This window comes from Anser anser (assembly GCF_964211835.1).
Source record: "Anser anser genome assembly, chromosome: 1".
NCBI lineage: Eukaryota > Metazoa > Chordata > Aves > Anseriformes > Anatidae > Anser > Anser anser.
Window position 1 is genome coordinate 196498026 of NC_139720.1, and position 23685 is coordinate 196521710.

The window sequence follows — 23685 nt, forward strand, 5'->3', positions numbered from 1 at the left end:
AAAACGTTATCTTTTATTGTATGTATAGAGTTTCTGGGTACTTCCTTCTACAGAAAATTAGCTAAAATTTTGTCCCACTTTGAGAAACTACCATCCATAAAAGTTGTTAGCAGCTGATGTTGGTATATGGATTAACTTCTCTCCTAAGTACTTCCTATGTTCTGTATCTTGTGCTCACAAAATTTCTCAGTCAGAAAAAAATAGCAGTAATCTTGCAGCTCCCTTACGCCGCAATCAAATCACTAAAAAAATCAAGGTCTTCTCACCATTTTTCAAAATTATTAAATTCTGTACCCACAGAAATTTCACAATATTTTTCTAAAGTTCACGTACATTCTGGGAACTCATTGCACAGAGTTCTGTGTTGAATTTGTGTTGACTTCACTGTGAAATCTCAAAACCACAGAATACTTGAGCTTGGAAGGGACCTCTGGAGGCCATCTGGTCGAACCCCCCCACTCAAGCAGGGACACCCAGAGCAGGCTGCCCAGGACCATGTCCAGGTGGCTTTTGAAGATCTCCAAGGAGGAAAGGAGGTCCTACAACCTCTCTGGGCAACCTGTGCCAGTGCTCAACCACCTGCACAGCACAGAAGTGCTCCCTGATGTTTAGACAAAACTGTGTTCCAGTTTGTGCCCATTGCCTCTTGTTCTGGCACTGGGCACCTCTGAAAAGATCCTGGCTCTGTTCTCTTTTCACCCTCCCTTCAGGTATTTATAGACGTTGTTAAAATCTTCCCTGAGCAGATCTTCTCTTCTTCAGGCTGACCAGTTCCACCTTTCTCAACCTCTCCTCATAGGAGGGGTACTTCAGTCCCCTTATCATCCTGGTGGTCCTCTGCTGGATTGCTCCAGTACGTGCATGCGTCTCGTAATGGGGGGCCTAAAACTGAACACAGTACTCCAGGTGCAACCTCACCAATGGTGAGTAGAGGGGAAGAATCACCTCCCTGGACCTGCTGGTGATACTTTGTCTAATGTAACAAATGTTAAGTTTTGGGCCTTCTTAGCAGGACGGGCCCATTACTGACTCATGCTCAACTTTGTGTCCACCAGGATCCCCAAGGCCTTTTCTGCAGAGCTGCTTTCCAGCTGGTTGGCCCCCCAGAATGTCCTGTTGGCTTGGGGTGATTTCTCCTTGTTGAACTTCATGAGATTTTTGACAGTCTTCTGAATGGCAGCATGGCCCTCTGGTGCATCTTCTACTGTCATCAATTTTGTGTCATTTGCATACTTCCTGAGAGTGCACTCTACCCCATTGTCCACATCATTAATGAAGATGTTGGGAAGGACTGGACCCAGTGTTGACCCCTATGGTACTCCACTCATTACTGGCCTCCAAGTACACTTTGCACCACTGTCCACTATACTCTGGGTCCATCTGTTAAACCTGGTTTTGATACACCTCACTGTCTGCTCATCTAGCCCATACTTCAACAGATTCTCTGACAGTGTCAGAAGCCTTCCTGAAGCCAGGAAGACAGCACCCACTGCTTTTCCCTCATCCATCAGGCTTGTCATAAGCATGTAGAAGCTTATCAGATTGGTCAGACATTACTTTCTTTTGGTAAATCCATGCATATACATTGCAGAATCAGGGCTATTAAACATTGGAATAATTATCCATGCTATAGGTCATGGTCTAGTCTTTTCAGCTTTGTGATGTCTCAATGATAAAGACATATCTTTTTTTTTTTTTTTTTTTTTTTTTTTAATTCTGAAGCATCACCTTGCACAAGATCAATGGGGAAATCATATACTTCAGTGTAGACCTATTAGAAAATGAGTTATATGGTGCATGCCCTCAAAGTAGGCTCTCAAGCTGTGGAATTTGCTATACCAACACTTGACTGAAAGATCTGAGTATCTTCATGGTGTGCAGAAAAATGTATGCTCCCGATAGACAATTGCACATTACTGGTATGTATGTATTTGTGTGTGTGCAATTGCTGGAGAATGAAAGGGTGCTTTATTTATTTATTTATCTATCTATTTAATTATTTTGTTTAGAATGCATAACTTTGAATTGTGCTATTGTTTTTTTGAGGTCTGAATAATATTTTTATTGAATGATTAAATCACATTGAGGACACTGGGGACTTTTCTAGTGTTTTATCCTAATAAAATTACAGAAGGCAAATAAATGCTAAAGCTTTCTCTAATTTCAGTTCACCACATATTCTCAGAGCCTCACAGAAATATTTAGGTTGAAAAAGTCCTCCAAGATTATTAAGAACAACCACTAACCTAGCATTGCCAAGTGTACCACTAAATCATGTTCCCAAGCACCACATCTGTGACTCTTTTGAATCCCTCCAGTGATGTTTACTCAACCACTTCCCTGGGCAGCCTGTTCCAATGCCTCACAACACTTTCACTGAAGGAATTTTTTTCTAATATCTAATCTAAACCTCCCCTGGTGCAACTTGAGGCCATTTCCTCTGGTCCTATTACTTGTTGCTTGGGAGAAGAGACCAACTTCCACCTTGTACAATCTCCTTAGAGGTAGTTGTACAGCATGATAAGGTCTCCCCTGAGCCTCTTTTTCTCTAGGCTACTTGACATAAGAGCAGTCCCTTTCTGCAAATTTGACATCCTAATGTACCTCATAGAATTCATGTTTCTCAGAAATAACCCTATAAATGGAGTAAGCTATGTTTACTAAAATAATTGATTCTGCAGAGCTTTCCAGATATCCCCAAAGTTCATATTATATATTTTCTAAGTTGAAACACAACAGGCTATTTTCTAACATGCTATGAATGTGAAATACTTGTGATAAAACAAGGCTATTATACTTACATTCAGAATTGTAGAATAGATTGTTGCTAAATATATCAAAGGTCAGAACTGAAATGAGGGTATTTTGTTTCATGTGTGATAATACCAAACTCCTAGAAGTGCCTCTTAGTTGGTCACTGTTGAAGATATTGATAGTGAATCATCAAGACTGTTTTTATAGTGGGGAGCAGCAAGTAAGAATGAGGAGGTAGGAAATATATGCTATTTTAGTATCTTGAAGATTGGTTGCTGAACACTGTCATGAAGCGTAGAATAGATTTTATACTATTCAGAACAGAAAAAGAAAGAAATAAGAAACTATATTAAAGAAAAGGCAGCTGTTGTTTATATAATCACAACTACTGGGAATGATCTAAAGATCATCTTAGAGCTCATCCAAAAGAGTAGATTGCAAGATTATGAAACAACTCCTTTGCAGTGTCTTTTAGCCCTCAGCAGTTCTATGAATCTGTGCCTGGATTAAGATATGAAGGTGGAAATAATGGGATAGTTAAATGCTGTTGCGATGAAAGTTACAATGAAAATATAATGAATTTATTCATTATTTGCATATGCCCTGGTTTCAGAAAAAGTCAACCAGTGCTTGCCCTGTTCTGGAACAGACCCTTCAGATATTTCCTCATAACTTTGGGAAACCCAGAGATGAGGAACCATGAGTGACTCTGGAAAGGAGAATAGGAAACAATTATTCACTTTTTCTCACAGCACAGGGACTAACAGACATGAAACGAAATTATAGGGTAGCAGGTTTCAAGCAAACCAAATAAGTTAATTTGTGTGGTACTCATAATTAAGTTTTCCAACTTACTGCCACATGGTGCTAGTGATGCTGGAGGCCCTGATGAGTTCAAAAATGCAATAAAAGAAATTCAGAAAAGGAAATCTCTTCAAGCCCTGTTAAAAACAAAACCTTTGATCCTGAAAGTCCCTGAGTCACAGACTGGGATGTTATTTGGGGAAGTATGCATCAGGGTTGCCCCATGCTTATTCTCTTTATCTAGGCTTTCATTACTAGCCAATATCACTCAGTTTCCTGGGGTAGATGGAACTCTGGTTTTACTCAGCATACCCATTCATATATTCTTGTGTATTACAAGAGTTATTTTTTTAAATGTGTCTTGTGAGGGGACAAGATTTCAAGAGTTCGGGTTTGCTCTTTTATAGATATTGCTGTATTAGAGCAATATAGCTTTTACAAACCTCACTGTTAATCCTGCACATTCCTGTGAACTCTCAGAAATATAAACTAGAATACCTAACAGATTGAATCTTCTTTACAGGTCCATTAGATTGATTACACAGTGAAAGCTGCCCAGGTCTTTTTGTATAAAAAAACACAAATTAAATGCAGTCATCTGCCGTTACACCATGTTAGCACCTGTTCATTGTTACTTGAATAGGTAGCAGTTAACTTATTGGAAGCTACAGACTACTTCCATAGGAAATGTAGCATTTGACATAAACTAGGGCTCCAGTTCAGAATCAGATCCCTTTAGATATGAAGAATTTAATCCAAATCTAAAAGCCAAGCAGCAAAATTCAGTGAAAGAGGGTTCCTCCTACAACAAAGTAAAAAGTATAGGAAGTATTGTACAGTGTAGCTACTATTTTATTAGTCCATAACTAGCCTAAAACAACCCACAGAATTTGCAAAGTCACCTATAGCAGGCTGATGTGGGGGTTATAGGTGGGATCATTAGCAGAAGTTTTCTCCAGGTCTCTGAGATAATTTAATGTCTTAAAATCTAAAACAGATGAGATTTTAATGTTTGCCTGTACTATATCATATCTTTCAGTGAAACCTGCCAGGCTCAAAGATCCTGTTCAATTATGGCAATTTCACACTGTGAAAAAACAAAACAAAACAAACAAAAACAACAAAAACAACAACAACAGAAACAGCACTACAAACATCCACACCTTAGTTTGAAATATACTGGTTTTGGATTAGGTAACTGCAATTTAGTTATTGTACTTAGAATTGGGAAGAGCAGCCATTCTCATCATGTATTTGCAAAATTTTTATTTTTTTACTTTTATATGTTTTTATAACTACTTAACTTGGCAACTCTTTCAGGTAAACAGTTTTACTCCTTTCAGTGTCTTCTGCAGTGAGAATTCTTTCATATTCCTGCTTTTTATCTGAGTGGTTAAAGAGTCACAAACCACTTAGTGAACTATTTGTCAAAAAATAAGAATTCTTGTCTGCAACTGTGCTATTTACATCCATGTCTTCTAGTCTCACTACGTGAATTTCCAAGAAGAGTTCCACAGAATCACATTTTTACATGGTTATGATTTTGTTTGTTGATTCCCATGGTGGCTTAGTTCTATGGTCTAGAGTATTATGGGCGAAAAGCAGTAAAGGCCTTACTGAAATCTTTCTTCTGCCTTTTTGTGGATGCACACATGCAGGGAAAGTGTGGCTGGCAGACACAGAAATGCCTCTTTTCTTTCCTGCATCCCAAGACTGAAATCCAAGGAAAGTGCACAAGATTTTTGGATTTTTGTGCAAAGGTATGGCACAATTTTTTTTATTTTTATTTTTTGGATTTAATCCATTAGTGTTTATAGCTGGATTGCCACTTTTTCATATATATATTACATATATATATACAACATATAAAGAATTATTACAAAACAGGTCAAAGAAGTAGTAAAAAGTAGTAAACTGGGTGTTATTTGCACCCTAAAGCACACTTGATAGTTTTTCTTATTGGCTAGGCCTTTAAAGTTTTTGCAACATATATTCATTAAACATACATATTACCTTTGAATCTCTCTTTAATGCTATTAGAGTTCTTCATATTAGATCAGTTACCATTAAAAAACTGTACTTATCTGTGGAGGTTAGTACAATTCATTTCATACATTTATTGTCCATCAGCATGTGCCAGTTTCTTGCTATTTGTGTCTCTGTAATGAATATTAAACCATCTCATCTACTCATAATGCTATAATGGGTCCTGTGATGACAGACTCTGCATGAGAAGCAGATGTTGGTGTTTACCTACATGTAATTTACAATGATGAGTGGTGGTAAATAGGTGTTTTTTGTTCGCAGTGTTGTTTGTTTGTTTTTGTTTTCTTGCCAGCACAGTTGAGTCTATGTCAAGTTTCTGCAAAATATTTAGCATGCTGTTATGATCTCTCAAGTCTCTCTCTCTCCCTGAATATATATATATAGAATCATAGAATCATAGAAAAATTAAGGTTGGAAAAGGCCTTCAAGATCATCTGGTCCAACCATCACCCTATTATCGATGTCACCCACTAAACCATGTCCCTGTGCACCAGGTCCAACCTTTCCTTGAACACCCCCAGGGATGGTGACTCAACCACTTCCCTGGGAAACCCGTTCCAATGCCTGACCACTCTCTCTGAGAAGAAATGTCTCCTAATTGCTTTAATTATTGAACAGTAGTGCTCTTTGTTCAATTATTTGTTTTAGTTGTTGAAGAGTAGGGGCATGACATTTCCATTTTTCCACTCACCAGGGACATCGCCCGAATGACAGAAGTTTTCAGCTATGATGGAGAGAGGCTTGGCAACTACATCAGCCAGTTCCCTCAGGACCTTGGGATTCATGTCATCAGGTCCCATAGACTTGTACCTGTTTAGTCTCAAACCTGCTCTTCGCTTACAGTGGGTGGGACTTTGATCCCCCAGCCTCCACCTACGGGTTCAGGGAAATGAAAGACTTGGGAAGCCTGTCTACCAGTGCAGACAGAGGCAAAGAAGTTGCTGAGTACCTCAGCCTTCTCCATGTCTGCCGTTACCAATTACTCAGATGTAGAAACTCACTCCTAATATAAGAAATTAGCCACCTGTAATCGCTTACACACTACTATTTTCACCCCTCAGTCTATTTTCACAAATATTAAAGGTGCATGGTGGCCCTTGGGGACTCCTCCTGTCACCCCAGTGCAGCAGCCCAAAGGGAATTGGGCCCTCTCTTGTGCTCTTCCTCGAGGCTCTGTACAGAAGGGATGCCACCTCAAGGGCTGGGGGATGGGAAAGAAGCACTGATACACTCCTGAGAATCGGCAACAGAGTTCTTTATTGCCGGGACATCTTGCAAGTGAGCCTGCAGGATGTCCATGCTGTTTGGCAGCTCCAAGCTAATGCTTGGAATGGAGCCTGAGCGACGAGTAGGGAGCTCGCCGGGCACTCCTGCAGAGCTGTTGGTGCACTCTGATGGCAGAGAGGAAAGACATGCCGGGGTAGTCCCAGGTCTGATCTGGCCGAGGCGGGTCCACTTCCATTGGTTCCTCCATATCTTGTGGATCCAGCTCCATGGGCTCCATAGTGTTTGGCAGAAGGATAAGCCAGTCCTTGCCTGGGACTGCCCAACCAGGATGCCTTCCATCAGGAATGTTTTCAGGCCAGGGTGCTGAACCAGGGAGTCGTCCAGTTTGGCCCCTATGTCCCATGCCACTGTCCGGTTCATTTCCATGAGTGGGTCCAATGTTGCTCTCTGGTTTACGGCCATGCCTGGGTCCCACTCTATGTTCCGGACTATGGGCACACCTGTGCTCCATGCGGCTGTCTACCTCATGCTCCTGCCTTCGCTCCACACCGCCATTGTACCACTGGTAAAGCCCAGGCCCCCTGTTGCTGTATGGCTGAGGGGGTGGCCTGTTCCCTGCGTCGTTGAGGTGCCAATGGTACCGCCTGTAAGTGTCCGTGGGCTGTGCACCAGAGGTCCCCTGAGCACTGGTGTCAGTTGTGCTGCAGGTGCAATCCCTCTGCCCATGACACTTCTTGTCGTTAGGTGCATTCCTTCTCGGTGCTTCCTTGGACTGCATTGCTGTCCTCTCACACCAAGGAGGCCTGCCGCTTGCCTTGCTGCTTTGGCTCTTCTTCCTGCCGTACAAGCCAGCTGTCAGAGTGCCTAGAAGCTCAGCGAATGGTGGGCCAGCTGCAGGGGTCCTGTTTTATAGGGCCCAGAGAAAAGGCGGGGCAGTGGTGGCCACTGTGACCTCAGCAAGCCTCTGTGATGGAGTGGCCCACGCGTGGCCAAAGGCGGCTGTGTTGGGAGCAGCCTGGAAGATGCCCTCACGTGGAAGAAGGAGGAGGGTTGGGGGGGCTGAGGGCCCCTTTTCTGGGGCTGGCTCCCCTGGGCCATTTGGCTTGCCAGAGAGAAAGGCTGCCCCTCGGCCACAGGGACTGCCCTCCACCTCCCATCCTGTGGCCTGGGTTTATTTTAACACTGGTTTTTAGGTAATTAAAATTAATTTATGGAAAAGAACAGAAGCAAGGTGCATCTTCAGCCCTAATTCCCATGTACACTTTGTGCTCTGAGTGAAGAATTTCTTCCTCACATCACATCTAATCTAAATCTCCCCTCCATTTGTTCAGAGCCATTATTCCTTGTTCCATTGCTACACTCCCTGATAAGAGTTCCTCTCCAGCTTTCTTTTAGGCCACTTTTATGGGTTAGGTTAGGTGCCAAAACTGCAGGACCTTGCAAATTGCAACCTTATCTACTTTGTTCCACATTTTCCACATGACGTTTTCCAGCTCAGGCTCTAGCATCTCATCAGTTTAACATAGAATCATAGAATCATTCAGGTTGGAAAAGACCTCCAAATCACCTGGTCCAATCATCCCCTTACCACCAATGTCACCCACTAAACCATGTCCCTAAGCACCACATCCAACCTTTCCTTGAACACCACCATATATATATATATATGTATATTTATATATGTATATATATATACACACATTATCTTTGGTGAATAACTGCTAATCTAGATTAGGAAAAGAAATTATGTGCTTAGTCTAACCTCATATACTGGAAAAATTGTGGAAAAAATAATCCTGGGGGATACTGAAAGGCAGTTAAAGAACAAAGGAATTATTAAACATTACAGTCAACATGGGTTCATGAAGGGAAAGTTCTGCCTTAGTAATTTGTTCTCTTTCTGTGATAATGTCATCCACTTGATGGATGAAGGGAAGACAGCGGATATAATCTTTCTGGATTTTAGGAAGGCCTTTGACACCATCCCTCACAGCATCCTTCTGGATGAATTGTCGTACTGTTAGGTTCTCTCTACACTGGATGATGAACTGGCTCAACAGTACACCCCAGAGAGTTGTAGAGAACGGGGCTACACCTGGCTGGCAGCCTGGCAACTGGTCACTAGTGGTGTTCCCCAGGGCTCAATTCTAGGACTAGTCCTGTTTAACACTGTTATCAGCAATCTGGATGCAGGAGTGGAATGCATCCTCAACTAGTCTGCTGATGATACTACGCTGGGAGGTACTGTTGAATCCTGGGAGGGATGGGAGGCCTCACAGACGTATCTAGATAGAGCATTGGACGATCATCAATTGCATGAAATTCAACAAAGACAAATGCGGGGTTCTGCATCTGGGATGGTGTAAGTGACTGGAGAACAGCTCAGCAGAAAGGGATCTGGGGATGCTGGTTGACGGTAGGCCCAGCATGAGCCAGCAGTGTGCCCTGACAGCCTAGAGGGCAGACTGCATTTTGGGGTGCATTAAACACAGCACAGTGAGTGGGTCAAAAGAGGTGATTTTCCCACTATATTTAGCATTCGTTTGGCCTTACCTTGAAAATTGTGTGTGTTTCTGGACCCCATAATATAAAAAAGATGTTAAGGTACTTGAAAGTGTCCAGAGGAGGGCAAAAAAAATGGTAAAAGGGCAGGAAGGCATGACCTGTGGGGGAAGGCTGAGGACACTTGGGTTGTCCAGTCTGGAGAAGAGGAGGCTGAGAGGCGGCCTCATTGCTCCCTCCAGCTCCATAAGGAGGGGAAGTGCAGAGGGAAGTGCTGGTCTCTGCTCCTTGGGAACCGATGGCAGGACGCATAGGAATGGCACAAAGCTGCACCAGGGGAGGTTCAGACTGTAAATTAAGAAAAATCTCTTTGCCGTGAGGATGGTGGGACACTGGAACAGGTTTTCTGGAGAGGTGGTTGATGCCCCATGCAGTCAATGTTCAGGCAGGATTTGGACTATGCCCTCAATAATATGCCTTAACTTTTGGGTAGACCTGAAGTTGGACTTGATGGTCTTTTAAGGTCTTTTCCAGCTGAACTATTCTACATATGAATAGACATTTTCTAAACTCACCACTCCTTTCCAAAAATACGTTGGGCAGAACATAAAAATGCAGAAGGCATCTCCAGAGGCAACCTTTTCCTTCATTTTTCCTAAAGCAGACCAGTGGCTCCAGAGATAATAAAATGGGGAAAATACAGATCTTTTGTCTCTCCTTATTTTGATTAAAGTAAAATGGTACTTCTTGGATAAAAAGGATGTTCTAAATTTATATCAGTTGCAATTTCAATGTGCTTAGTCTTTTTTTTTTTTCAATTTTGTGGTTCCTCATGGAATGGCAGTTGTTTAAACCATAAAAAATCAAACAAGAAAACAACATCAAAAAAATCAAAACCAATCTCCAATGTGAATAAAGGTTATCAGTATATGTGTTCTGATCACTTATGTAAAACTGGCCTTATTTTTTTTTTTTTCAAGGTCATTTAGACCAATCATGCATCCCATGTATTTGCAAATATACCCATCAATATTTATCTTGCTATATATTTTTTTCTTTTTGAAAGGCTACACCTTTCCATTCTCCAAGGTCTTAATTTAGGGACTCCTTTTAAATTCACTCTTCTTTTACTAATTTCATCCTGCTGCTTCTCTTCCATATCCTGAAAATGCCTTTTCCTCCTTGGCATTTAGACTCTTCAAATATTTATAGATTGTTACCATGTTCCCCTTTAGTCATATCTTAGACAAACTATGCATATTTAGCACTTGCAATCAATCCTCATACATCAATCACTCCAGAAGCCTAATCATTTTTGCAGCTTTCTTCTGATCTGTCTCCAATATGTGAATAACTTTCTTATAATAAGATGCCTAAAATTAAATACAATGGGTCATGTCTGTAGCTCATGTAAATCAGTGTAGCTTAGCTGAAGACAGTGTTGATTCATGTTAGCTGCAGTTAAAAAGCAACATTTCTGTTGCAAAGGTATGAGAACTGTATAGAGTTTGTCCAGTAGTGAAGCCTGAATTCAAGCTTTTTGTGTCTGTAGTAAAGCCACTTTGAATTCATTTCCATCACTTAGCTGTATTTTTGAGTGATGTTTTTTCCAGTAACTTCCTGTAAGTATCTCATTTTGTTGTTTTGTGGAAATTCTTTGCCCTCCCTACCTCCATCCATCCCATCCTCAGTGCAGCTACCTGTCCCTGACCTTCATCTGGAAGTTTCTGTATACACACCATGGCCGTGAAGAACTGATGCAGTCTCAGAGTAGCTGTGGAAAGGATTGTTCTGAACAGTAATCAACAGCAATGGCTGGCACCCTCCAAAAAAACAAATCTACTCTGTGGAAAGAAATGTTATAATCCTCCCTGCAGTAGCTTTTGAGTCTTCCACCATCTTTGTCACTCACTTTCCCAACCCCATCAAGCAGTCATTCACTCAGCATGTTTAATTCCAAATCTGGTGTTTTTGTTGTTGTTGATTTTTTGTTTTGTTTTGTTTTTTTTTTTTTTGGGGGGGGGTGTCATAATCTGACAAAGTTAATGCAAACTAGTAAAAAGAGAAACAGAAATTTATTTTTAAAAATATATATATTTTTAAACTAGCTATGGCTGAAGGGCAAAAGTAGCTGCCCTAATTAAGCTCATGATAGCTCTTGGCCTCCTATATTGTTTATGGAAATAAATAGACTTTTTTAGAGGATTAATACAACATTTAGACCAGGTGTTTCAATTGTTCTTTTCCAATAAGCTATAAAAGAAGCTAAAGCAATGCGGACACCTAAAATTACTGCCTTCAAGGATACAGTATAGATACCATTTCTTATGTAGCTATATGCAAGTGGATTGAATTAGTATAACAAAATAAAAATGAAGTTGATAAATAACTTACAAAATAGGCTATCACTGTTAGATACAAAATGTTGTCATTCCATTAGAAACACTGTAAGAGAAAAAAAGCGCTATAGCAATTCAGCTTTACAAGATTCATCTCCTGTAATATATTAGCATATATTACCCTCTCATTACTGAAGAACGTTATTTCAATGTGTCACTATGGTCAATTCTATCCTGAATTGACACTATTTGGGAAAAGAAAAAAAAAATCTGCATTGTTAAGCTTTCAGCAGTATTGAATTGATACTTTTTACTTTTCACTAACATGTAATACAGGTGGCCATACTTTAGAGAAATCTGCAATATTGCAAATTTACTGTGGCTGTGCTGGAACTTGGTCTCAAATCAAGATATCATTTTCCCCAGGCAATTTTTTTTTTTCAGACTGTATCACTTATTTACTTCAAAAACTTCAGAAACCAAGGAAATTTGTAACTGACAATCATAAAGAAAAATCTATTGACTAGTTTGCTATTTTGTAAACTCTTTTACATATAGATTTCCCCTCCATTGTTTTCCAATTTATACACTTTTTCTTTGGCCTTTTCACTGTAAATGAGTGTTTTCTGCTTGATTTCCTTGAGAACTATTTAGTATGACTTCAAATTCCACAGGGAGGAGTAAACCAAATGCCATCTGAGCTGTAAGCCATATGTCAAAACGACTTTGCATTCAATATCAAGGGAGTCACATAATATCATTGGAGTCACAGATGATAGTATCTGCTCAAATAATTATGATCAGAAAATCATGATGAAGGGAATTTTTGTTGTTGTTGTAAGAAATTTATATAGGGAGAAAAATCAGAGTTTTCATGAGAGTTTGCATATATTAGTATTGTGCTTCATTATTGAAATATATGAAGAAAGACATGAAGTTTTCCTCTATGAGCATATGAGCCCTGCTCAAATAGATTACACTTTCAGATACCTTATAGGCCACTGAGACAGACTGACAAATGACTGTAAGTTATGTGGCAACAGGAACTTGGCATATAAAACTCCTGAATAATTAGCTAGTCTGTTTTATCTGGGTAGGATTGTTCCCCTCAGGGCATTCTTGAAAACTGTGCACAGTACTTCCCTAACTACTTCCCAGGATGAAACTTCTCCAACCATGGAGTTCACAATATCACTGTATTTTACAGTTAGGTTGTATTTCTGATATTCTTCTGAAGGCAAAACCTTGGTTTCAGTACAAACCTGTTGATGGGGCGCAGAGCTATACTGAATCCTCATGAAATTGGGCCTCAGAAAAGCTATGTTTATAAAATTTCTCAGCCTTTCTCGTACCACTTCCTTCACTGCTTCAAACCCACATTAACACATTCATAACTGGGATCATAAAGGGCAAGATGGATGACCTGGGGAATTACAGGCTTGTCAGCCACACCTTGATCCCTGTAAAGATGTTGGAGCAGCTAATCTTGGAAATGTTTTCCAGGCACATGAAGGAGAAGAAAATCGTCAAGAGAAGTCAGCATGGATTCATCAAGGAGCAGTCATGCTTGACAAACCTGAAAATCTACAATGAAGACTAGCTTGATGGATGAGGTGAGATCAGTGGATATTATCTTCCTGGACTTCAGTAAGGCCTTTGACACTGTCCCCCATACTATCCTAATAGAGAAGCTGTTGAAATATGAGATGGATGAGCAGACAGTGAGGTGAATCAAAAACTGTCTGAACACCCGGACTCAGTATGTAGTAGCCACTGATTTCTTTTTGGAAGTCTGATGGGTTATACGACTGACAAATTCCCGTTTTTCAAAATGTCACCCACAGAGATTCTGACAGGAACTGTTCTTATATTGAGAAAGTATCCGCATGTTGCTGAGATAGGGAGGCCATGTGTGTGCAGCAGCACTGCAATCTGCTATGTGTCTTAAAAATGTGTTTTAGTTGCAATCTTTGTCTCATAGGTAAATGCAGGGAATTGTCCATCCACCTTACTTGGTATTTGGCTTCTGCAGACATTGTTCTGAAATATACTAGCAGCATTGATTTCAGACCAATGCATCCAAAAGCTCAGCTGAAAGACAAATTTTAATTTCCATCAGATGACTGGTGTTTCACAAGAAATAAATCTAACCAGGAAAATATTCTTCAGAGTAGAAGCTCTGAAAATAGGAAAAATATCAAAATTTGGATGTATACGTCACCAACATTTCAAAATATATGTAAGTTAACAGTATTTTTTAATATCATTTTTTGTTGGATTTTAGCAGCTTTTTAATTTATCAGTTACAATGACACATTTTCAGCCTGCTTTAATAGCTGTAACCAAAGATTTTTTTTATTATTTATTTATTTATTTATTTATTTAGTTAACTTCTCATTTATCTGAACAGGAACTTGCAATGCTCCCTTTCTGTCAAGATTTTTCATTGTTTGAAACCAGGCATGAGATGTGTGAGTCCAGAGATGTGACTGACTGTGAAACCATATATTTCACACTGTGGTGATTTCTCCTTAATGTCTGGGAGACTAGAAGAGCACTAATGAACTACTCTATTAATGCCACTATACTCTGGTCCCTCTGGAAATCAAAACAAGGTTGTAAAGAAAGGAATTCTATGAATTGTGGACTGAAGCTAGATTTTCCAAATAGTCTATATGAGAATTAAGTTTCTACTCTTCTTATTATAATTTAAGTAAAATATACTCCTAGACTAAGGCTTCAGAAGATTTATCCTCTGTGCTGTCTCTGTTTTGATGAGAGTTCTTTAGTCAGTCAATAGTACTTATTCTGATCACTACAGCTAATGGCCATCCTACCAAAATGCTGGAAGTAACAATATATATTTTTTTCAAAATTATATTCAAGAAAATTTCACTAGAATGTATTTTCAGGGATTTTTTGGTTGTTTGGATTGGATATTATGAGAAAATATCCAAAACCTCCAATTTTGGAGCCCTTGGGAAATGAAGACCTTAAAAAAAGAAAAGAGGAAGTAAGATCTTACCTTTTAAAAATAATGTGTTTCACGTTGTTAAGCAGCACTTTCTCTCTTACATGTTTATTTCACTTCAAAGCGTGACCATGTCACTTCATCTCCAAAGAGTGATTTTAACACTCTACTGTTTTAACACAGTTAAGTGGAAAGCAGTCAAAGGATGTGAGGGAGTTGTTTGTTGTTCATTTAATGCTGTAAAGTATCCATCAGGGAACTCTTAAAAGATTTTTCTGTTTCCTCACAAAAGTGTCCATGAGTAAAATTCCAATTTTCTGACTAGTTCTCTGATTAGCTTTTTGCAATTCTGTTCTGTGTCAGACAAATGGAAAAAAAAAAAAAAAAGGCTTTTTTTGATATTCATGAATTTTACAATATTACACCTTTATCAGCATTCCATAGGTTATGTCTCCTGGATTTGCTATGAGGGAAGCTTCACGACTGCTGAGCTTATCTTCAGGCACCAGTCCTAGGGTGCTCTGTAACTGTGCAAGGCTGAAGCTAATCTGCCGTTTAGCACCGTTCCTATGGGGATCTTGAGCACTGCAGCAGCTTAGCTCCGGCTCTGTAGAGCTCAGGCACTCTGGATTGGATGCTGTTGCATATCCGAACTATCGCTTTCACACTGTTTTTTCAAAGCTCCCCTCAGACCTCCTTCACACAGGAGTTTGCACCAAAAGATTCTTCTGTGGCCCAAGGTTAAAATGAGGAATATCTTCACAGGAACCACCATCTATCTCTTCCTTAGGAAAGAAATACAAAGCAAAACAAAACCTGATTAGAGAGAGCTTTGAGAGGAAGCTATGCCAGAGCTGCATCACACACTTCTCATCATATCGTGGGGTTGAATTAACAAAGTGTTCTCCTTTAAGCAATATAACCTTATTTTTTGAGAGAATTCCTGGAACAGGTGGAGTAGACTGATTTATTTTTAAACAAAACTTGATCAGCTATTGTATGCTTGTGCTTATCTTACCTCTTGAAGCTGGTTTAGTATTTGCTTTCAGTTAAATAGTGGAAAGCCTCCATAGAAGCCCTTCCAGTCAACTCTTAATGAGACTTTTGTAGGCTGTTACTTATACTGCAGACTTCATACCACCATATCTGTCCATGACCTGAACTTAGTCTTATGCTTACTTTCCCTTAAATACTTTATTTTCTTAAATCCAGTGTTCAGCACAGAAAATGAAAGTGCTGTATTATTACTAAAATAAAGGTCTTAGCATAAGTTGCCTTTTATGAAACTTGCATTTTATTGCCATGAGCACTGTTTGACCATAACAAAAGTGTCATGCAAACCCTTCTGCTCATAAATAGTACTTATTTCATCACCACTGTCGTTATGTTCAAGTAAATACATATGTGGGATTTTTTTCTAATTCAGGCAGTAGGAACAGATGTATGGCTTTGCATGCTCAAGAGGCTTTTATGTATTGTAATAGCAAAATATTTTTGTATCTATCTGCAAAATGTAATCTAAAAAAAAACCCACAGGTTGAGTCTTAATGCTAAGGCATTAAGGCAAGACTAACATTTCATTGAGTGGTCCTAGAGATTTCTTCTGTAGATGTATGCATCTAGAAATCAGCATTTAGAAAGAGCAGTATGAACTAAAATGTGGAAGTGTTGACTTTGCTATGGCTGTTACTTTAACACATTTTGTGATTAATTCATTAATGCATCAGCTCTGAAGAGTGAATATGACGCTTCTCTGCAGTATTCTGAGAAAATCCTGATAATACTTTAATCTACAAGATTTTCAGCAAACTGCTGGAGGTTTTCAGAAAAAAAAAAAAAAAAAGTTTCCCTGATGGAGTTATCTTCAAAAAAATCACTCTAAAATGTCTGTCTCATAGCATATGTCGCTGCAGTATAAAATTCAATATTTTGGTCAATAACTTGCCAGCAATATAAAAAAAACATATGATTTTCCACACCAGGTCAGATCTAATCTAGTCTCCTGTGTGAAACCATCTTTCACAGGATGTGAAAGCAAAGTTTGTAAGAACAGAGCAGGTGCAGTAACACTTCCTCCTGCTTACAGTTCTCAATAGTTAAACCAATTTTTGAGCCAAGAAAATGATTTTTATATTATTGCTTAAAAATGATCAACACTAGAAAAGTGATGAAGATGATATGGTGATAATTTTTTCATGTAAGACTTTGAGTCTGGAGATTTTGCGATTTGTCCTGAGACACAGTGCTGTTCCATTTACCAATTGACTTTTTTTCAGGTGGAGTGATGTAATATTGTCATTCTTCATATCAAAAGACCAGACTGGTTAGCTTGTACTAATTAGCTAAGCACAGAGAACTGTGTTACTATAAACCCAGATAAAATGCCAAGCTGCAAGAAAGTGGTTGAACATCATTGTTAGCCACTCCCCAGTCCTACCTTCCTACCTCTACGGCGGCGATCATTATCCCCGTGTACTGCAGTGCTGATATGCTATCAGTCTAGCTCTTCTCAAGGAAGACTAAAATCCCTCAGGAGAAATATAAAGGTCACTGTAACTACAATGTTTCTGGCAGTGTTTCTCAGATTCAGTAATGTTGGTGGCTGTGTGTGACGAAAGTGATGAGGTCCAGTGTCACTGGGGAGCCGTACAACACAGCTATGACTTGTGAAGAGTCCCACTGGGCTGGTTGTTAGTTGCCTGGCAAAATAATGCTACTACTCAACAGCACCTAAGGGTCTCCTTCTGTATTAAAATGCTGAAAAGGAGCGAAGGAGTTGCATTCAGTTGTTTATAGTGTTTGTATAGGTGGTTCTAATAGAAGACATCTGTACTGAAGAGAAAGGGAAAAGAAGCTAATGATATTGGGAAAGTCAGATAAGCAAACAGGGAGACTGGCAAGCACTGAGCCTGAGGCTGCAATCAATTAGTTGGTTGCTGAACATCAGTTCCCTATATTATATTTGCCAACAGTGGTGAAAGATGTACAAAACCCACAAATCTATGGAACTCTCTGTTCAAACGTGTTTTAAAATGAAAGAATCTGCCATATCATAGATTCTATCACCATGATAATTGGTAGCCTTTCAGTGCTATCAACTTCCTAAATAGATCTTTGGAATATAGAGATGTGAACGCAGTTGTCTCATGTAATAAAGCTCAAACTAGGCTCCAGTATTTTAATAAGAAATCATTAGACTGAATAGCTTCGGGTGATATCTTTCTCCACTGAATTCAGCAGCAAAATTCCCTTGCCTTCAGACAGCAAAAAATAAAACCTCTTCAAGACAGATATTAAGATGCACTAATGGCTAAAAAGTAATTAATTTATTTTGATTAAATGGAAATCTATATCTACCTCACAAACATAACAGGAGAAGAGATTTTATTGATTTTTTCCTCATTGGCTATATTTCCTGATATGCATTAAATTAAGAATCAAATAATCTTTTAGAATCTTCTTTTATTCTACAGCAATATCTACCTATAGTGTTTTATTTATTTATTTACTTACTTACTGTACTTTGCAATAGGTAATTTTAAGAACACAAAAACAATCTTCTTACAAATAACCACGTAAGTAACCCAACTTGTGCTGCAACAAACTTTAAAATCCTAGGATGCTGCTATGAGCAGCGCTTACGAGGAGCTGTTTGCCAAGTGCTTTTGGGCCCTGGTTAGAGTTCAGAGATCTTCACTGCTCCATGAGTTGCCCCAGTGCTAACTGGGCATACTCTGATTTCTGGAGGATGTATTCTGTGTTATGAATTTTAACTGATAAGATGCTGACTTTGTGCTATACTTGTATGCCTCTTGAAAATAATTAAAATAAAAAAGAAATTAAGCTTTGTTGAGGTAGAGAGGTGAACAATAGGTTGCCAGCATGGGTAGTTAGGTAAATGAGATTTCTTGTGAGCAAATGGGAAAATTATACAGATGACAGTATTTGAGGCTAGTGAGGCATTTCAACTATGTGTGCTTCTGTTGGGAAAAGATCTGAACTGCCCAGAAAGTCCTTGGAATGAACTGGTGACAGTTACGAATGCAGTTGGTGAAGAACTCAACTAGAGAGACCTCTTTGTTTCTAATAGGTAGAGAGGAATTGGTTAAGAACATTGTTGTACAAGGCAGTAAGGGGTGAGAAAAGCCATGAAAGAATAGAGTTCATAGGAAAAAGGAACAGAAAGAAAAAAAAAAGAAAAAAAAATACAGAGGAAAGTAGGCTTCAATAAACTTAAGATTGTCTTATAAGAAGACCTTATTGGGGTTATGGAAATCTAGGAGTTTCTTGAGAGAAAAATATCAAGAGAATAAATGCAAACTATCCCCTATGAAAGAAAGACAGAAATTATAAAATTTGTTAAATTATGAACAAATAGTGCTAAATTATGAGCTTTTCATGCAGCATATGAAAAGGTGAAGCAGGGGCACTTCCTAAGAGTAGGGAAGTATTGCATAAATGTGATGCTGCAGAATCAGAAATTACCAAGGCACACAATAGATTTGAATCCAAAAGGCCATGATTGTAATAAACATAATTCTTTCACCACAGAAAAAATAGGAAAAAGAACAACTAAACATCTGTTCAAAAAAAGACAGAAAGCAATCAAAAGCTGATACTGCTACGTCTTATATTTTTTAATACTTTTTGGACATTACTCTTTTTTAAAAGGGTGAGATGCAGTTCAGTACTGCAGTAATACGTAATAAAGAAGAAAATTCAAGCCCAAGGCTTTAAGTAGGAAGAAAGAGGTTAAATATTTATTAATAAGTTAGATGTTTCAATTAGTGGTGATGCTTGAAGAATTAGCTGGTGGAACATCAAAGATGATCGAAGTCCTTCTGAAAAGTCACGGGCAATAGATAAGGATCAGGAACAAATGTGTTACTGATCTTTGAAAGGAATGTGAAAGAGTATTAGGAAATTAGACTAATCAGATGAACTTCAGCTCCTGGAAAAACACTAGGAACAAATAATCAATCTATTTGTGAGCATATAAAGGAAAACAAGGAAATTAGTAACAGTCAACATGGATTTGTCAAGACAAAATTATGTCAGAATAATCTAATTTCCTTCTGTGAGAGAGCTACTGTGGACAGAAAATAAGCAGCAGATGTCACACAGAGCGTTTAACACTGCCTCATGATATTGTCATAATTAGGCCAGGGAAGTCTATTCCAAACAAGATTATAAAAGGTGGGCACAAAAAGACTTGAATAATTTTACTGATAAAGCATTTATCAATATTTCACTGTCAGATTGGAATGATTTGTTGCAAACAGCTTACAAGAGACTGTTCTGATTCCCGTTCTCCTGTCTCACCAGAAAGAGGTAATTGATACTGCGCTTACTAAACCTGCAGGCAATAACTGTAGGATTTAGCAAGTGGAATTTGGTTGTGTGTGGCCAGACCTGTGGTATTTGACCCCTTACGCCTCTATCCACATGCATGTCTTGCATTTAAGCAATACTTCCATATGAAAATTCACCATGCAAACATGTATACTGACAACTTGGGTAAACTAAATGCATAGTGGTCACAAAATCCTACTCTGTCCTTTGGAATCTTTTCTCAGTACTTTTGGATCTTTCATTATAAAATGTAGTTCTTGTAAACTTTCTCTACAAACTTTGCTATAACATGTTAATAAAATAAATTGTAATAAGCTATAATAATTTGAGCATTTGTGAAAGGTACTGACCAGATTGAACTTTTGGTGGGTTTTTGATAATCAACAGTGTCATTCCCCAAAAGCCTATTTGTAGCTTGTTTTTAATCTTCTTTATCCCACACTATCTGGCTAGACATGTGGATAACATCGTACATTACCTTTCCTGACTGTAAAAACATAAGTCTTTAGGAAAAAGTGAGATTCTTTAGCATAATGCTTCCCACTTTGATGGGTAGCATTCACAATTTCAAAAGTAATCTTTCACTATCTCCGTTATCTACTGAAAAGTCAATGCTCCTATAAACAGTATTCAAATTGCAGGAAGGAGATGAAGCATACAAGAATGTCAGAAAAAGTGATCTTAATTTTTATTTTTTTAAAAGAAATTTTCACTTTTGGAAATCAATTAGCATTTTATTTTTGCATTATTTTTCTATTTTATAGCTTGCTATGTTTACATTGCCTGCCAATAGGTGGCACTAATAATTTCTACATTAACTGAATGGCAGTTCTATTGTCTTTCAACATTATTGGAGATATTTCCTAATGTATCTCACTATTTTGTTATCTTTGGTTTCATGGTGACTTTACCCTGCTGGGCAGCAAAACTCCACCATAGCCACTCTCTCACTCCCCATCCTCTGAAGGACAGTGGGCTTAAACATGATGAAAAAAGGCTCACAGGTTGAGATAAGGCTAGGAAGATCACTCACCAATTATTGCCATGGGCAGAACTGACAGAACATAGGGAGATTAATACACTTTATTATCTTTTACTAGCAGATTACAGCAGTGTGAAACTAAAAGAAAACTAAAACCACCTTCCTCCCATCCACCCTCTTCCACCTCCTCCCCCCAAGCAGCACAGGGGAACGAGGAATGGGGGCTGCGGTCAGTCCCTGACGCTTCGTCTCCGCTCCCTCACGGTCCCTCCCTGCCCCTGCTCCCCGTGGGGTCCCTCCCACGGGATGCCGTCCTTCCCGAACTGAGCCTGGGGGGCTGCCCACAGGCTGCAGCTCTTCCAGAACTGCTCCCACACGGCTCCGTACCACGGGGTCCATCCCCCAGGAGCAAACTGCTCCAGCACGGGTCCCCCACGGGCGGCAGCTCCCCCCAGACCCCCTGCTCCTGCGTGGGCTCCTCTCCACGGGCTGCAGCTCCGGCCCGGGGCCTGCTCCTGCGGGGGCTCTCCATGGGCCGCAGCCTCCTCCAGGCCACATCCACCTGCTCCACCGGGGGCTCCTCCACGGGCTGCAGCGTGGAGATCTGCTCCGTGTGGGACCCGTGGGCTGCAGGGGGACAGCCTGCTCCACCAGGGGCCTCTCCACGGGCCGCAGGGGAACTTGTGCTGCGTGCCTGGAGCACCTCCTGCCCTCCTGCTGCACTCACCTTGGGGGCTGCAGGGCTGCTTCTCTCTCAGCTCTCACCCCTCTCTCCCAGCTGCTGTAGCACTACTTTTTGGTTGAGGGATCAGATTGTAATGTGCAAAAAGTTAACAAAGGCTGAGAATAGCTGATCCCCAGCAACTAAAGTCTATGTTTTACATCTGAAGTTAAGATAAATAAATAAATAAATAAATGGGGAATGACTGCAAAACTAGTCATATTTCTCACTCTGACTTTATGTATTTATTTGGAAAAGATTTTGAATGCTGTGTTTAGAATAATTTGAATAAATAAATAAACTTTTTTATTATGTATTTTTTTTATTATGACAAATTATGGATTTGCTGGTTATGATTCACCTGACCACATGTATCTATGCCCAATATTATATTTCAGGCACCAGGGTGATTATTTGTCCTCTATCTGTGAAATTTAATTACCCTGTCTTTGTTTCAGCTTTGGGGTAGCACCATTGTATGCTATTGTAAAAACTGAAAGGATAAGGCAAAGAAGAGCTGTGTGAGTGAGTTTTCTATGCAACTCTAGGAAGTGGCAGGTTTCTCTTAGCTCATCAGAGGCAAAGGCATATAAAGTTTTCACATGAGCATGTATTATGGTGGCATCTAGGTGTCACTAGCCCATGGTACTTCTTCCCCTCCAGCTGAATAAAACACAGGGTATGACATGCTATCAGGACTCAAGATTTGCTGAGTTCTCATGTGACTCAACCTGGGCAGACATGCTGCACAAGGCCAGTTATTGTGGTTTGTGTTGTGTTGCAGGCCCAAATTGTGCTCTGATGTATGAGCAGGCAGCCAAACCCAGTGCTGTTCCAAAGCACATCTCATTTCCAAAGACAGGGAGATGAAGCCAGTTATTTTACTAACGCATCTTTCAGTTTACAAATACAATTTTTTTTTTTTTAAAGAAAGTTTAGACGAGTTGATTTTTGTCTTTAACGCTTTACACTAAAGCTCCTTCTTTGGAAGATTCCCCCCGTATTGTCTGTTTTCTGATCTAGTCACTACAGCACTGGTTTTGGGGGCATGCTGGGCTAGAAATGTATTGTTAAACACAGTTGAAACTGACATACACATAGGAGGACTACCTTATAAAGAACATTTGGCAATCAAAAGTATCCATATATATTATATAATATAAAATTATCAGAAGTATTATATATATAATACCTGCCCAAAGAGTTCAGAAATATGGATGTTCCTACCGTATTTCCCTGTGAGATGAGGGAAATTTCTATTAGGAAAGGAAAGTTGTCACCAGTTAAGCTAGCTTACAAACACCACCTGTGAAAGCCAGAAATCATTTACAGATCCTCTGTGTGCTGTGAGACTGCTATGTGCTTATTGCATCATGTGTGAGGAAGAACAGAAAAAGCCCAAATGGAGGAAGGAGAGAGGGAAATCCGGAGTAAGGACCAAACAAAATGTATCTGAAAGCTGACAAGTTAATATGAATTAGCAAATATTGTACAGACCATCGTATCATTGGTATGTTATTGCAATACTAATAATTACCATTTTCCACATGTTGTACATAGGAAATAAATTATTGCTAGGCCCAGTAAATTTTGTCTGTGAGTCTTCTGACAACTATTATTGGCAACAGGAAGGCTTTGAATATCTAGGGGTTCCTCTTAAAATTAATGTAAGGCATCCGCTTGAGGCTCTATCCAGGCATATGTAAAAACTAAACCTGTCCTGAAGACACACTTTAAATTGAAGACTTTCTGAGCATCAGTAATAAGGTTGCACTCAAAACAAGGAGCGAGTGAGTCAAAAGAACTTTGCTGGAAGTCTGGAAAACACAGATATAGCCTGTAGAAATGAGAAAAGAATAAAACTCTTCAGTTCATATTACTTTCTGGTATCAATCAGTCAGTTCTCTGGTTGCCTTTAACAATGTCCTATAAACAAAGCTAAACATTTCTTTCTCTTCCCTATCACAATCTACTTCCAGGTAGACAC